The sequence below is a fragment of the Mesoplodon bidens genome, assembly GCF_964165515.1.
Source record: "Mesoplodon bidens genome assembly, chromosome: 11".
Classification (NCBI taxonomy): domain Eukaryota; kingdom Metazoa; phylum Chordata; class Mammalia; order Artiodactyla; family Ziphiidae; genus Mesoplodon; species Mesoplodon bidens.
Genome location: NC_138167.1, coordinates 55,503,354 through 55,520,226, shown reverse-complemented (window position 1 = coordinate 55,520,226; position 16,873 = coordinate 55,503,354).

Genomic DNA, 16,873 nt, shown 5'->3' with positions numbered 1-16,873 from the left:
TGTATCAGTGCTTAAATAAAATGTAAATGAATTAATTGATCTAGTTGATAAGATTTTGAGACTTGATAAAAAATAAAAATCCATCTGTGCATTATGTGATACGTCTAAAATTTAAGTATATATGTGTTGAAAGTAAAATAATAGAAATATACACACACACAAACATGCACATATACAATTAATAACCAAAATGAAGCCAAGGCAGCAATATTAATGTCAGACAAAAAGACTTTAAGGCAAACATCATACCAGAAATAAAGAGGATTATTTCATAATGGCAAAATGTTTAATCCACCATAAAGACATAAATTTTAAATTTATATGCACAATATGCATTAAAATTTATATAATCACATATTCTCAAATATTGGGTTGGCCAAAAAATTCATTTGGGTTTTTCTGTAAGATGGTATGCATAAATTAGCAAAACTACAAAGAATAGTTAGACGACAGAGTGAAAGATTTTAACATACCTCTCTCAATAATAGATGGAGCAACTAGACAGAAGAAGAACAAATGAGTGAGGACAGAGGTTTGAACAGCACAGTGAATAACTGACATGATGGACATATGAAGAACATGGCAACCAATATTTTTACCATATGTGTTTTTTTCACTCTAGTTATTTTATTTAATTATATTGAATTAACAAACATACATAAGCTCTCAAAGTTACAAGTTTATTTTGTAATAAACTTTGATTTAAAATATCTTAGTTTCAGGTGTATAGCAAAGTGATTCAGATATATATATACGTGTATATACACACACACACACACATATATATATATATATATTCTTTTTTAGATTCTTTTTCATTATAGGTTATTAAAAGATATTGAGTATAGTTCCCTGTGCTATAAAGTAGGTCTTTGTTGGTTACCTGTTTCATATATAGTAGTGTGTATATGTTAATCCCAAACCCCTAATTTATCCCTCCCCCCCTTTTTTTAAAATTCAAAGAACGTTTAAAAAACTGACCATAAAAGGGCCCATACATCATTAATGTCATCATTTAATTTTAAAGGGCTGAAATCATACAAGTTTATTCTCTCACTAGAATTGAATTAACATAAAATCAATTGCAAAAAGATGTCACAAGCGGGATTCCCTGGCAAGCAGACTCTGAGATAGAAATTATTGTGCAGGAAGTTCTTCAGTTTGTGCTCCCTGAATCCACACGTGGTTGGGGGAACAGGGGGGAAGCAAGCACAATGGGCAAAAGGAGAAATTGGGTGGTGTCACAAACATAACAGGGCCTCAGTTAACCTCATGGAGACCTGTGAAGCTTCTACATTAGGGTTGTCCTAGGTTGGGGTGAGGGCCCCAGGCCAGTTATTAGATGTGGGATACCTGAAGAAGGCAGAGTAACCTTGGGCATTACAACACTTTCAGCAGAGGCATCTCTAGGAGCAGGTTGTATTGGATTGAGGCCCACATTAATGATGTTTTAATTTAATTACCTTTTTAAAGACCCTATCTCCAAATATGGTTATGTTCTGAGGTACTAGGGGTTAGGACTTCAACATATGAATTTTTGAGGCATCACAATTCATTCTATAGCAGCATCATTTAAAAATGTGAAAGTGTGAGATGGCCAATGAAGAAGGTCACATTGGAGAAAGAAGGCTCTGGAACACATCTGTATTCAGAACAGACAGAAGGGGACAGCCCAAGGAGGAGACAGTTTAAAGAAGGAGATGATCAGTGGAATCAAAAGAGACAGAACATTCAATAAGGATCTATCAGGACTGAATACAGCAAATAAATGTGGTGTTGAAGCCGTCCATGGTGACCATTTAGAGGACAGGGTTTATAGGGTGGAAAGCTGATGGAAGTGGGTTGAGAAGTATGCTTAACTAAGAAGTACAACAAGAATGAAAAGACGGCAGTGCATGTTAAGAAGCAGAAGAAAGCTAGAAAGAGGGAATTGATACAATAAGTGGGGTGAGGCGGTAATCTTAAAGGACAAATGGTAAAGGGATCTTTAAAAATATGCTTTAGATTGAGCACAAGAAACCATTTCAATGATACAAATGCAGAGAGAAGACATAAAGCTATAGTCAGGGATATGGTTTACTATAAACCTCTTTATCAAGAGAAGGCCGGTGTTCAAATTCCTTTTAAAATTTTATGCAGAGATGTTGACATAATAGCCGTAAGTATCAAGGTCACTATAATAGCCTGCTCAGAACCCTGCAAAATTTCTCATTTACTCTAAATCACTATCTGAAAGTCTGTTCCAACATTACCAGTTTCTTCTTCTTACTAAGTATTACTCTAAGAAAATTTAAGGAAGTTAAATTGGAGGTGGTAATTTACTGTAGAAAATTATTTATTGTCTATATCTAATGTTAAATATTAGTTTAATTATTTATATAACTTTGAATAATATTTATTTAAAAATTCAACTGTATTTTTTTTTTGGTATGAGGCTTCCCATATAGCAAAAATTTTCTAATTTTCAGACACTCAACTTTCAAATATAATTTCAGGTAATAATATATGAAAGTAGGGAACTTGTTCCACAATCCAAAGAGACACTGTTTAACATTTTCTGTATTTGCTTCTGGAATAAACGTTATTGATAAAACAAACTATCTTGCCCATCCTGATGCTATTGTTTCAACTGTTGACTTTTCCTCTGGCAGATATCATTATGTGTAGACACTTAAGCCACATCCTTTAAAATCAAGAAGGAAACATTTGACTATTGTTCTTTTTGTTGGATGTGCTTTTAAGCTATGTACCGTAGTTATGCAGTGTATGTTTCAGTATTATTGCATGGTTTTATCCAAACAATATACTATTACAAAAGAGTTAAAGTGCTTAATTTCCTTGTAAAAAGGAGCTACATAATGAGATGTTCCAGAACAAAAATGAGTCTACCTCCTAGAAAAATTATTTTAAGAACACTATTTAACATTTGCTAAGTGGATAGTTTTAATTCCTTTAAAAATACTTTTCCTCTTATAATATCAATAATGGATACTTTAAAACTTTAGAAGGTAAAAAAGAATAACCTGAAGTGAAATCCTAAAAGGAGTGGTCTGAGAAGGAGAGAGGCACTAGGGTCAAACAAATGTGGTTTGTAGCTTACATGCTTTCATGAATATGCATTGAATTATCTGGTTCTCAATGAAAATTGAAAAAAAAACTCATACCAAGACCACATATATAAATATAATTTACTGACATTTTATTGTCATCTTGACTTTTAGCACCACTGTAAACCAAATTTTATCTATGGTTATTAACCTTATAGTGAAAAAATTCTAGGACACATCTTAAAACTTTGTAACAATTTTTCACTACTAGGCAAATCTGAGTTGGTGAAATCAAACAAAACTATAATACTTTTAGTATAGCATTTTCCCTGTGTCATTAACTGAGAATAAATCTGGACTAGAAATTTCAAATGGTGGGAACCTTTTCTTAACCATCAATATTTTCTTTGTTTCAGTACAATGTGTCTAACTCAATGCCTGCTATATTATGTTGAAGTAAATCTCAATATAAATAGCTTCAGTACTAACACCTAATTATGATTATTATTATTGCCATTATTATTTAATGTAATGTTTATTTAGCACCCCAAAATCATTCATTCAATATTTATTGAGCCCCGAGTATGTGCCAGGTTCTTTTCTAGGTACTGGGACTCAGCAGTGAACAAATGACATGAAGATACCTGTCCTAATTGAATTTACATTCTAGAATTAACAACAGACAATAGTTAAATGTATTAAACAGATTAAATCAAAATGTATACATTAGATGGTGGTGAAAACTATGGAGAAAAAATCAAGCAGAAAGAGGGGAGAGGGAAGAAGTGCCATGGGGTGAGGTTTGTAATTTAAAGTATTCAGGGAAGGTGTCCATGAGAAGATAGTATTTGAGCAAAGATTTATGAGGTGAGGGGGTGGTATTTAGGGGAAGAATTAGCAATTGCATAAAAGTAAAAAATAACTTAGAAGAAATTTAAAAGTGCTTTTAATTTACTTTAAAATTAGAATATTAATTTTAATTAATATTAAATTTAATAGTGTAAAAATAGTAATAGTGACAAATAATTATGTTATCTAACCATCTTGCTGGACATCTGTTTAAAATATATGCAAATTATCCATAATTTAAATGTTTTACATATAGAGAGGCTTTAATTCTTAAGGCTAAAGTTTAATTATAACCCTGAAAAGAGTTATTCTGGAGAAAAATAATTATAACACATAGAAGTGGATGCTAGCTATTTGCAAAATATGTCATTAAAACTCCAGTTTGAATAAGGTGAGCGAGCACAGTCTGTGGATAGCCGAAGAGAGAGTATTCCAGGGAGAGAAACAGCAAATGCAGAGGCTCTGACGTGGGATTCTGTCTGGTGAGCTTCACCAAAGACAGCAGAGAGGCCTCTGAGGATGGAGGAAAGAGGGTAAGAGCGAGTTGGTAGGAGGTGAGATCAGAGTTGGGGCTGATGGAGTGGGCCTTGTAAATCCATAGAACTTGGGTACAGTCACCAAGGAAGTAAAGTGGCTAGAAAAAAAGAAGAGATTCAAATTTGAGCCTTCAGAGCCTCGTGTTAAGAGGTCTTGTAGATGAGAAGGAATCGGCAGAAGAGGGAGCAACAAATGAAGTAGGAAAAAACTGGAAATCGCAGAAGTCAGGTGTACCGGGAAGGAAGAATTGATTAACTGTGTTAAATGAGGTTGAGAGGTCAATAAAATAAGGACTGAAAACTGATCATTGGATTCACAAAAGAATCCAGTGTCCTTGACAAGAGCACATTGTGTGCAGTGCTGGAGCGAAAACAGTGGGAGTTAGTCCGTTCCCGAGAGAATGTCAGGAGCCAGAGTCAATGGGCACAGGTAGCTCCTTTGTGAAGTTTAACCATTAAGGGCGGTGGAGGAGTGGGAATAGAACTGGAGGGAAGTGAGTTCAATAGCTAAGAATAACAGGTTTACTGAGATGTAATTCAGATACCATAAAATTTTTTGTTTTATTATATTTATTCATTTTTTAAGTAAAGACAAATAACAGCATATATTTATACGGTTGGGAGTAAGCCAAAAGAGGAGGGAAACCTTGATGATATGGATAGAAATGAGCAAATTACTGGCATGATGCTCCTGGATGGAATCCAGTACACAAATGGGAGGTCAAGCTTATGTGGCAGCACATAGTGTTCATCTGTATTAATAAGAAGGTCGGCAGAGTTCAGGGTGCAAACACCAGTAGGTGTGCTTGCATGGGGATGTAGAGTGTCTCTTTTGATGGCTTTTATTTTCTTAGGAAATTTAGAAGTAAGGTCATTGACAAGAGGGAGGATGGGAAGGAGATATTGGCTATTGGGGAAGAGAAAAAATATGAAGCAGAAGAGCATAAAAGCAAAGGGACTACAAAGTATAACTGACTGTCTTAAGGATCCACTTGGGGTAATGAATTTAAGTGAGACAAGATAGCCTGATGATGTGTTTTTACCCTATCATGTTCATCTGCCTGGTATAGGTAGGGAAAAAGAAAGAGTCTAATTTAAGCCATGGTTGTGGTTTTGCCAAGCAAGTATAGAGAGGGTCAAGGGAACTGAGGGTTCATGCAAGGGAATGATAATGATTGACCACAGACTTTAAACCAAGGAAGAAGGTACTTGAATTGTTGAGGGAAGTGAGTGTGAATGAAAGGTAAATAGGCTCAACGGATTATCGTTCTGAGTGGGAACCAGTAGATCGTTATAATCACACTATTAGAAGAAGTGACCTGGAAAGAGAGAGGACATTGAAATATTTGAAATTGCATTTGACCTTATTCATAATGCATTTTCCACTTGGAATCCTTCCCTGATTCTGCAAGTCCAAGCCTTGGTTCAGCCCTTAGACTATGAAACCATGAAATTTTCCCTGATTCTCCCAAGCTAAAAGAAATCCTGCCTTTCTTGGTACGTCTATAGGATTGCCTACTAAACCCCACTTATAGAAAATTTCTATCTTCTGTGTATTCTTAGTTCCCCCAAAAGCCTCTAGGTAACTTAATGTTTCATTCTGGTCTCCTACATACCTAAGCCCACAGTCAAGCACATAAAAGAATAATGTCATAATGATCACCTGATATATGGGTGTTCCGGGACCAAATCTCCCTCACGATGAAGTCATGTTATGATAAAGAAAAGGATGTCTTAAATGGCAGCAGTAATGGTGGCAATGTTCCCTCTTAACTATACTTTTATTTTCTCTGTTGGAGAAAAGTCCTCAATGTACAGTCTTTATTTGTGAATTATCGAGACAATCAGAGCTGGGTTTTGGAAAAATTATGGTCTGTGAAGTCAGTCCTTTGTTACCTCCCTCTCTGTTCGTGGCAAGAACAGCCCTCTCCTCAGTGCTCCTGTGTCTCCTGTTTGTCCACTCTCCAGGTCTCTGTCCCACAGGGAAAAATCTGATACTTTCACTGATGTCAGATTAAAAAATGCCTGGCCTTCAGTAAATGTGTTACCTTAAACAGGAAAATGAATTTTAAATATTTAAATCTGTGGAATTCTGTCCACTTTCAAAATGATTTAAGAATTCAGTAAGTAGACTAAGGAGATCCTCTGGGGCAGAGAGCACAGGAGTACAGGCATTCAGTATTTACTGAGGAGGCCCTCGAAGAAGGCAGGCATCGCTTTTTCCTTTAGATTAACAGAGGTGTGAGTGAATAAAGAAGAAGGAAAGGGATGTTTGGCTACTTTTTTCCTTTCTTGTGATTATTCTGCTCTTCTGGAGGGAATAAAGACTGTTTTCCCTCTGGCTACTGAAGTCTTTGATTGGTAGTGGTTGGGAGCAGATGAGAAGCAGATGGCATCATCAAAACCATGGAGTCGGCCCTTCTAGTTTTCAGGTCCAGCTGATCAGTATCAGGGTTTCCTCTAATTGTCAATCCTCTCTACCTTGCTCAGCACAGACTGGATATTCTCTTCTTAAATCCTAATTTGAACTTGCTCCCTCTATCCCAGAACATCTACATTTATAATTCATGGATGGCGTTTTCTATTCAATTTAATTTTTGTCCTAAAACATTTTTTCAGATATTCTCATTTTCATACATCTTCTACTTATATATCTGATTATAAAGTTCATGGTAAAATGTATATTACTGGAGGATTATGTATCCTTGTGAGTAATAAAGCAACTACTGTAAACATATTGCACTTAAATATGTCTTAGTATGTCTATACCTATGCATATACCCTATGTGATAGCTACATATTTCTCTAAGGAAATGCCTAGTAATATATCTATAAGTAAAGAGTTCTTTGTTTCAAGGTAGGTTAATGTTTAAAATTCATTTTCTTGTTAAGGGAGAGGCAATTACAATATTTAATCACAGTATTTGAGTTTCTTGAGGTATTAAGACTTTTACAATGATCAATAGAGTACAGATAAATATATATCACTGGCATATGTGGCTTTTAATCCTGGGGCTTTTAGTTCCTGCCTCTGCTGTTTGCCTAGGGTGGCAAGAAGGCATGGCCTGTGTTTGGTGTGAGCTGGACTTGATTCAAGATAGAAGATGTCACAGAAATAAGACACTAAACTGACTCGAGATGGATTTCATCTGGGGCATGCTATGATATTTACTTTTGCCCTGTCATCACTAACTTTATCATACCTAGCCCATGATGAAAGACGGTGGTATGTGTGGGTATAAAAACTCCAGTTACAGGAGCCCTTGCAGATTTGATTCTCCACTATGACTGCTCTTCATTTCTAGGTCCCAAATCACCACCATGAAGTTGATATTTTTGTATTTGGTTGTGGTAATTTGCATCTTCTGCAAAGGTAAGGGACTAATTTAAAGAATCCTTCCATATCTTGATAGATCCATGCATATATTTGTTTAAATGTTTAATGTTCCATATTTCAAATATTTTTCCTCCTGGGAAATCTTTCCTACACCAAGAGTAGGATAATAAGTAAGAAAATTGGATTTGCATTTTATTAGGTATTATTTCAGCTTTTACAAGCCTGTCTTAAGGCAATACATGTATCTGTATCTATATGCTTAGAAATATTAGTCAACAGGTTTTTGATGACTCTGTCTTGAACTTGCATCTACCTTAAGACTAAAGACCCACACTGGTAATTTCACTTTTCACAAATCAAAAAGTTTCATCAATTAAAAGACTGGTTCAGGGCCTCCCTGGTGGCGCAGTGGTTGAGAGTCCGCCTGCCGATGCAGGGGATATGGGTTCGTGCCCCAGTCTGGGAGGATCCCATATGCCGCGGAGCGGCTGGGCCCGTGAGCCATGGCCACTGGGCCTGCGCATCCGGAGCCTGTGCTCCGCAACGGGAGAGGCCACAACAGTGAGAGGCCCGCATACCGCAAAAAGAAAAAAAAAAAAAGAAAAGAAAAAAAAAAAAAAGACTGGTTCATCATCAAAAGAAAATTTTGTAGGGAGAATATTTCTTAAACAACTTTCATGGACATTTTAGAAAGTCAATTAATTAATTTCTAGAATTAATTGAAAGATAAGATCATTAATTAATTTTAATTAAAAATTGAGCAAAATGAAAAAAAATCTTTAGAAACAAATGTATTTCTTGCCCTTTAGGTTTGTTTCTGAAAAGGATAGGAAAACAGTAATATCCAAACATAAGGAGAAAGGTGTGCAAAAGAGAGGAAATTCATACTATATCTAAACTTAAAACCTATTTTCTAAATTTGGAAGTAGAAAATATTTTGCTTCTCTGTGAGAAACCAGAATAAAGAGGACTACAATTATTTGTTTTGATTAAGAGAAAACATTTCTATCCTTAATCCAGCTACCTGAGAAATTGATAGGCCATTAGAAAATGATTATTTCAAGTAATGGTGACTTTTGTAATCTTATACAGCATTTTGCTGTAATCTTTGCTTCTATTTTATATAAATATAAATATTCTTTGCCTATACTTTGCATAAATGTATTTCTTATGTCTTAAGTAACAGTTCACAAAACTCATTTCAAAGCATTTATTAAGTGATATATCACAACAAAATGTGTTTGTATTAGCTAAAGTATGCTAAATTCACCAGAGAACTGGAGAATATTTCTAAAGTAAATTCCTAGATATCCATGATAATTCTGGTAAATGATTACAAATATTTCAATAGGATTTCAATAGGCTGGTTATTTACTGACAAAATTCAGGTATTTTATGTATTTATTTATAAGTTCATAGTCAGAAGTGAGGAATATACCTGGAAAACTGTTCTTTGCAGAAATTCCAAGTGCCTTAGTTGAAATTAATTTTTATTGCTCTTAGTCAATAAGATTCATGATCCAAACAGATTCCCTTCATTTTCAGTAGGTTACAGAATGGTAAAGAATTGATGACTGGAAGTTACAGAAGACAGATATTTAAAGGGCCTACATAGAATCAGTCAGAAGAAATATTTGTATTGCTTAATCAACTGTAAATGTATAGAAAGAAAGAAAACTAATAAATACTTCCCTGGCTAAGTGGAAAAAAGCTTCAGTGATACAAGGGGTAGATTTGGCACAAAATGGTTATGCAAAAATCAGTTCTTATTTTATTCCCAGGCTATTTTATCCTCTCAGTAGAGTAAAATCTATACAATTGTCTTTTTTCCCTTTTTTGTCTAATTCCTTGCTTATGAACACATTAGCCAGAAAATGTTTAGGGAAAATAGTCAAGTGAAATATAGATCAGAAAATAAACATCACATTGGCAGCTGTAAAAGGTTTGAAAAAGGTGTAAGTATACATAGTATAAATAGTATGAAAAAGGTATGAAATATTGGTTAATATTAATTTGTGAGTCTAATTTATTTGGCTACATATATTCCCAAGAGTACATTGATGTTAAAAACTTTAAGTATGTTGATAGGTAAATGTATTACTTATATATATATATAAATGAGATTTATTAAATAAGAAAGCTCCAAAATAATAAATTAACATTGAAATAACATAATGGTTGGATATAAAAAGTAGATTGCTTATAATGAATTTAAAAGAAGAATGGAAACAACAGAATTAATCTCATTCTTTTAAAAAGTATGCTATAAAATGATCTAACTGTTTTCACTTTTTTTTTCATTTTTGTAGATGGGGAAGCCCTATTTTATAGGCTAAACTCAAGTCAGTATCTTTCAGAAATTAATCTTCACTTTGATATAACAAGGTGTATTCTGAGCCCACTTTTGGAACACAGAAATTTTTTCCATGTATTTTGAGATATAATTGACATAAGTTTAAAATATACAATGTGATGGATGATTCAGTATGCGTATGTATTTAAAATGACTACCACAGTAAAGTTAGTTGACACCTCAATCACATCACACAATTATTTTGTGTGTGTGTCTGTGTGTGTGTGGTGAGAACAATGTAAGATCTACTCTCATAGCAACTTTTACGTACCTGATACAAAATGGTTAACTCTAGTCACCATGCTGTACATTAGATCCCCCGAACTTATTCATCTTATAATTGGAAGTTTGTACTTTTGATCAAGCTCTTCCCATTTCTCCCATCTTCAATCTACTGGACACCACCATTCTACTCTCTGTTTCTATGAGTTAGATGTTTTTAGATTCCACATAAAAGGGAAATCGTATAGTATTTGTCTTTTTCTGACTTACTTCACTTAGCATAATTGTTACCAAGTCCAAGCTCGTACTGCTCGCCGCACAACAGGCCAGAAATTGAGAGACGAGTTGGTGGGGTAAGGAATAGAGACTTTATTCAGAAAGCCAGAAGACCAAGATGGTGGAGTCATACCCCAGAATACCATTTTGCTTGAGTTAGAATTCAGGCTTCTTTTATACTAAAAGGAGAAAGAGTAAAATCAAACATTTCCTGGTTCCCATCAGCCTCCGGAGGGGATGTGTTAATTTCTTCCTCCCTGAAGTCATTCACAGGTGGGCCTGTTCAGGATGTTTCTGGTGAGCTAAACAAGGGTATTTTAGCTTAGTGTTCATTACCTGGGAGGCAGGGTTTCCAGAGACAGACCATTATGTATAATTTAAGTTTATAGGCAACATCCCTTTAGTGATTAACTTGTAATAGAATACAAAATGTTCTTCCCTATTACATAATGCCCTTAAGATCCATCCATGTTGTCACAAATAGTAGGGTTTTCTTTTTTATGGCTGAATAGTATTCCACTGTGCATGAGATATAGATATATACATATATCTATATCTCACACTTTCTTTAGCCATTCATTTGTTGATGGCCACTTAGGTGGTTTCCATGTCTTGGCTATTGTGAATAGTGCTACAATGAATATGGGAGTGAAGATATCTCTTTGAGATAGTGATTTTATTTCCTTTCGGTCTATACTCAAGAGTGGAATTGGTAGGTCATATGGTAGTTCTATTTTTAATCTTTTGAGGAACCTCCATACTGTTTTTCATAATAGCTGTACCAATTTACATTCCCACCAACATGGAATACAGAAAATTGATATATTCAGTTTTTATACATACTTGATTTTGTGAATGAACTACCAGGACTCCTCACTCATTTATCTCACATGATTGTAAACTACTCAAGGGTAGGAGTTTTGATCTATGGCTGCAATGACACTCAGTATATGTTTGTTTTGAATTAATAAAATAATTCAGGATCATTGATAAATGATTTGTTCTACATACAAAAATTTTCTATATGAAGGTAACCAAATCCTCTGCAAGGTAAACTTTCTGAAATGAACCACAGAATGCCTATCTTCAGACCCAGGGAGACATGGGACTTCTGAACACAGTTTAACCTTATTTTGAGGACATAAAAATAAATGCCAATTATATAATATACCATTCAATGATGCTCTTGGGATTTGCTGATATGTGTGTGACAGTTGGACCCTACTCTAGAGATAGTTTCTGAGTTTCTATGTTTCTTCTTAATCTGCCTTTCTTTCTCCTCACTTATGTTGAATATCTAGCTTTATATCTTTATAGGGTCATTATGTCTTCTTTTAGCACTCAGTTCCAATTCTTTCTTACTGTCTTCAGTCTAGTGTGATGAGAACACCTTTGATCCCAGCTCATTAGCCTCATATATGTTGTAAGGGTATGCACTCTCTGTGAGACACCAAGGAATTTTTCCTGAAGGGAAAAGTTCATGCATGGGTTTTGTGACATCTCTATTTATTGCAAGGGGGTTTGGGGATGACTCCTGATTGAAACCTACATTTCAGATAGCTAGAATTTTCCAGGTATTTAACCTATATGGGGAATGTTATTGTATAATTTTTCTTTAGAGACAATATTAAGTGTTCCCAAACCCTGTCTGTAAACCATTTCCTCTTATCTTTTGGCTAAATGTGTGTGTGTGTGTGTGTGTGTGTGTGTGTATAACTATGCACAATTTAGTTTTGGCAATGATTTATGAGAACACATAGGAAGCCCTTTGTCTTTTAACCAGTTCTATTTGCTGTTTGTTTTAATTTGCACCTATATCTCTCAGATAGATTTGCTGACCATAAGTGGATTTCCCAGAAGATCTCCAATTTCTAAAACTTTATCTTAGTATCAGACCATATGCTTTAACTTTTTATTTGAATGATATAGTCAGTTTGTATTTAGGAAATTTGTGAATTTTAGAGCATAGAGAAGCACTAAAAAAGAAAAGAAACCTGCAATCCACTAAGTCCCCAAATAAAAATGTTGCCCAAAATGATTTTTTTGGAGGTTTCTTGAATATATAATTGACTGGTAACTTTATGCAAAATTCTATTGCCATTGTTAAGTATTTTATTTCACATAGTTATTGAGAAAATTCTTTTGGAGACCAATGCTTTGATGTATTTGATAAAAATATTTTGATGTCTCTAAATCTTTCTTAATATGTGTGCTTGTATGTAAATCATGCCATTTGTTGTAAAGTACTCATTCTTATTGTGTGTTTTTGACTGCTATACTTACTATAGCTTGACAGCATTGCAAATTTGCATGCTATTTATTTAAATATGAAGAAAATTCACCTTGATTCATAATAAGAACAAGCCTGGAATCATCTGTAAGTTGTGTGTACATGAATTTTGGTATCCAGCTGTAAAATAGAAATTGTAGCCATTTAATTCAAGTTAATTAATTTTAGTTTATACAGTACTTTTGTCACATGAAAAACTCTTTTAACTAAATATTCTACATTTCACCAACAGAATAATCACTTATGCTTTGAGGCACCTTTTCAAGTCATCTAAGAATTATATTTTTCTGTGTTCTAATTCATGCATCTAGGCTGACTCTGTAAAATGGCTGGAGCATTGGTGCAGCTATTCTCCTTTATGGGGCTGGTCTGGAGGTGTATTAAATACCATGGTCAATGGATAATTACTATATTCATGCCTGAGTATTGACTCAGTTAGCAGATGTATATGGGAACACCTCTCAGGACAAGAGCTGGCTGCAATCAAGATTCACTTTCTATTGACAAATCTATTAAAAAATTTATCAATGACAGCAGTTCTCCCTTTTTTTATTCAGATGATAAAATAGCTTAAAGCAAATCAGGTAAATTACTTTGTTTTCTTTTCTTATGCTATTTATGCTAAATAACAATAGAGTGGCAGTGCTTTTCTTTGGAGACAGGACATTTCTTCCATGGAAAATCATTAAAACACCTAAAATGAAATATTCCTTATTAATACAAAGGAACATATCATAGTGTGTTTTAACATAATCTGGGCCAGCCATTTAATATTTAATCAGTATTTATGAAGGTGGTGACCTTTGAAATACGAAACTGCTCTGGTTATGTGCTTTTTAAAAATTTCTTAAACCTATGAGAAAAATGTGAATGTAGATCTAAAGTTTTACTTTCCTATATTTTTATTGACAGAACATGCTTTTATTTTATATTCTGCAGTTAATTCCTTACTGATTTATTTTAATTAAAATCGGTCTTAGTTCCAATAGTTTTACTACAGATTTCTTTGAGCAACTGAATAGCTATGATTATTACTCATTATTTTTGTACAGCTGGAAACTAGGCCGCTACTACCCATTATTTATTTTCCCCCTCCACCAAATGAAAAATAAGCCACAGAAAATGAACACTACTTTTATGGATTTTTTCTTAAACTTAACGATAGGATTTCTGTCAATATCAATATAGATTCAATTTGATTCTGGTGTAATGTACACAGCAATCAAATAACCCAAGATTACTTTTATATATTTTTTCGATCTCTCCTTCTACAACCTTAATACAATAAAATGTAATTGGCAAATATTTCCTTTGAGGTAAAACACAAACTGAAAATAAGCAGCAGGTCCGCTGTCTCACGAAGAAGTCACCTCCTCATAACTACAAACAGGACTCATTAGGTTCTGTCACAATGGCATAGCAAGAGCTTCTCTACTTCCTCATTCAGGAAGTTAGAATGAGGCAAGGGAACACTTGGAATTCCATAGCTCTCTGAAAATCCTCTGAACTTATGAGCAATTGGATTTATTCCTTTGTCATTCAGGGAAACTTCCAGGTCTCATGGAGGAGGGACCTGAGGGCCTCTAAAACTAGAGCTGCACTGGATGAATAAAAATGCCAAGCAAGGAAGCCTCAACCAACCACCCAACCAGCCAACATAAAATCAGACAAACTCCAGAGCTATGTTAATCCCACAACCTTCATTCCTAAAAGGGACAAAGTCTCACATATCTGAGAAAAGGATCCATAGGCCACTGTAGTACTTTATACTTTTGATATTCATCAATTTTAGACAACATAACTCATTTATCACCATTACTTTTAAAATCCCCCCTTCCACACAGCTCACTCATATTCTCCTCTTTGATCTGGCAATTTTTCTCCATAGGGTGAGGAGCAGAATTATGTCTATTTCTTTATTCTATTCCATTCTAAGATCCAAAGTATAAGATAACTCTTCCAAAAATTTGTGCAAAATGTATGCAAAATATAGTATGACTTTACTCTGAAATAAGTAAATGTATTTTACCTACCTTTGAGCTATGAAGTATATGAACATATTTTATTTATCTCTAAGAATTGTATAAGCAATCTGTCTTTAAGCAAGGTGAAAGCAGTGTACCTCTTGCTTAAGAGAAAAGGGTTTCTTAGCAGATTTTACCACCTGATCTTAGGCAAGTTATTCAACCTTTTAAAAATATCAGTTTTCTCATTTACAAGTGAGGATTAATAATAGTGCCTACCTCATAGGAGAACCGTGAGAGTTAAAGAGATAAGGCAAGTAAGATACTTTTACACATCTAAGATGTGGTACATACAACTGGCCATTACTACCGGTGATCTCAATGGCAATATTTATATATTGAACAAGTTTTATATAGTAAAATATGAGAAGGATAAAATAGTTAGTAGAAACAAATATGGCACACTGACTAAGATACCAGGCTATTCATTTCAACAACAGAATGAAGAAATAAATTCAGAAGAAATGTTGGTCTAACAAAATGAAGGATCTAATATATCTGTGAGGTTAAACTCAGGAGAGATATGACAGATATAGTGAATACTTATCATGAATTAAATAAGTGAAATAAAATGAATCTGCATGAGTTTGAAGTGACATGTTTGGTGAAGAAAATGAAATATATTAAAAGATATGTGGCTTTTGACTGTTGATTATTTATTTGCCAGACACTGTGAGAGGTCTTTCATCTCATTTAATTCTTTTACTTAATTAATAAATATATTATGAAGTAGATATTTCTTTATCCTCATTTATTATGTACTCTCGGTTTAATAGATAAGGAAACTTTGTTTCAGAAGTATTAACTAATTTATGCAAGGACAGGTCAAGGGCACAGCCAGGGGCAAGAATAAAAATGAATGTCTACATAGCATATGCATAAATAAAAAGAAAAACATCTAATTAAAATGTGTTTTTTCTTCTACCTTGAGAAAAATATATTTGCAACAACCTGGAAGGCCTGATTCCAACGCAGAATTTTCAGATCACTGGAATTCAACCCAAGAATAAGATGGGCAGTACACTTGCCAATGTTCCTGTCCCATTGCTCTTTCCATCCCTTGCTTTGTCACACACACAGAGGGATACCCTAACCTGCATGTCTCAGTTCCATCTACTTTTCCTATAAACAGCCACCTCCTGGCCATTCCCCCAGGCCTAGGGGTTCTCATCCCTGTGATGTGGTCTAACCTTGGAAGGACAGTCTTGAGAAAGATGGTAACATGCTTGGGACTACAGGGCCCTAGGGCCTTAGTATGATCTACAGTGGAGGAGGGAAGATGGTCCTGGCTCTGGGTTAGCATATCCACCTGACCCTATGTCTGTATTCTTTGTCCTCTAAGGAGGACCATGACTCAAGGAAGGCCAGAATGAAACTTGTGTGGCTTACAGCAGGAACCCCTCTTGTCTGTGTTTAAGGGAGGTCCTATCAAAGGCCATTGTGATTGCAAGTTTGGAAGTTCAGATGAGTTTGACTCAAAAGCTCATATATTTCCCACTACTGAATATGGCCTTATTTCTTTCTGCTTTGCCATCAAACTGAGATATTTAGATTTCAAGATGCAGTTATAAAAGTACATGGCAGTGAAGAAAGACGGTGAGATAGAGAGAGGATAAAAGAGGAAAGGAGAAGAGTGTGTAGTGAAGTAAGGCAGGTAGAGGGCAAGCTCAGACAAAGAAAAAAGCTCTATATGGAGAAGAGTTGTAAATGTAATAGTGGTTTGAGGATTACTTAATAACATAATAATACAAATTGGCTGTAATTTAAGCAGCACTTGAATTCCTCCTAAACCAAACACTAATAAGTATATATTATAATTTCATGATGTTTTAAATGTTGGGGACCTCTTCATCCAACTACGTAGTAGACTAACTCATTACTATTCTCAAAGTCATTAATATTTTATTTCTGTATATTGTTTGCTATAGGAAAATAATTT